We start from the raw sequence: 1359 nt of genomic DNA on the forward strand, positions 1-1359 counted from the left end.
ACGGGCGGTGCAGGCACGGGTACGGACACCGGTCAGAGAGGGGTGAGGGGGAGAGGGGACGGAGTCAGGCTGCGCCAGGGGAGGGTTTGGGGGGATATTGGGAGAAATTGCTCCACTGAGAGACAGGGCACTGCTGGAGAGAGTCCAGTGTGGGGCAACAGAAATGGTGGAGGGATTGGAGCATCTCCCTGATGAGGAAAGGCTGAGAGAGCTGGGGCTCTTGAGCCTGGAGAAGAGAAGGCTGAGGGGAGACCTTATTAATGCTGACAAGTATCTAAAGGGTGGGTTGAGGGAGGATGGAGCCGGACTCTTTCCAGTGGTTCCCAGTGACAGGACGAGGGGCAACGGGCACAAGCTGGACCATGGGAAGTTCCACTGCAATGTGAGGAAGAACTTGTTTGGGGTGAGGGTGGCAGAGCCCTGGCAGAGGCTGCCCAGGGAGGGTGTGGAGTCCCCTTCTCTGGAGATCTTCAAGCCCCACCTGGATGCTCCTGAGTGCTGTGCTCTGGGCAACCCTGCTTTGGCATGGAAGGGTGTGCAAACACAGGTCTGGGCAGAAATACGTGGGTGGAGAAACACAAACACACGGCGTATGAGGACATATAAGCACAAATATGTATAAGACCTATACATACAGTCAGCACAAACGTAGTATGGGGATATATGTGATGGCAGAAATATATATGACATGGGAGACATATAGATAGATCATAGACCCATAGAATGGTTTGGGTTGGAAGGAAACTTAAAGATCCTCCAGTTCCAACCCCCTGCCCTGGGCAGGGACACCTCCCAGGTTGCTCCAAGCCCCATCCAGCCTGGCCTTGAACCCCTCCAGGGATGGGGCAGCCACAGCTTCTCTGGGCAACCTGGTCCAGTGTCTCACCACCCTCACAGATAGAGATATAGATATATAGATATAGATATAGATACATATGTATAAAAGAGTCACAAATACCACTTTGGAAGGGACCTCAAGGATCATCTCGTCCAATTTCATGCACCTACACTTCCACCTGCACACACACACCCACACACGTGTATTAAATATTAATAGATACTGATACAATACATACATTTTAACACACATATTGTATATAAATAGATGCGGTACGTGGGCGGCGCTGTGGCCGTGTAAACAAACTTTAAAATAAAGCCGAACCCTGAGTTTATAAACAAAAAAATAAAATGTTTTAACGCCCGTAAAAGCGCACCCGGAGCCACGCACCGGTTCCGGCGGCTGCCGCGGGGCGCCCACGGTGCGGGACATCTCACCCACAGCCCGGGGGGGGGCCCGCGGGGTCCCGGTGACCGTCCCCGTCCCCGTCCCACACACCACCCCCCCCCGCCTTCCCGTCC

This window comes from Calidris pugnax, unplaced genomic scaffold (genome assembly GCF_001431845.1).
Source record: "Calidris pugnax isolate Ruff unplaced genomic scaffold, ASM143184v1 scaffold102, whole genome shotgun sequence".
In the NCBI taxonomy this organism is placed as follows: domain Eukaryota; kingdom Metazoa; phylum Chordata; class Aves; order Charadriiformes; family Scolopacidae; genus Calidris; species Calidris pugnax.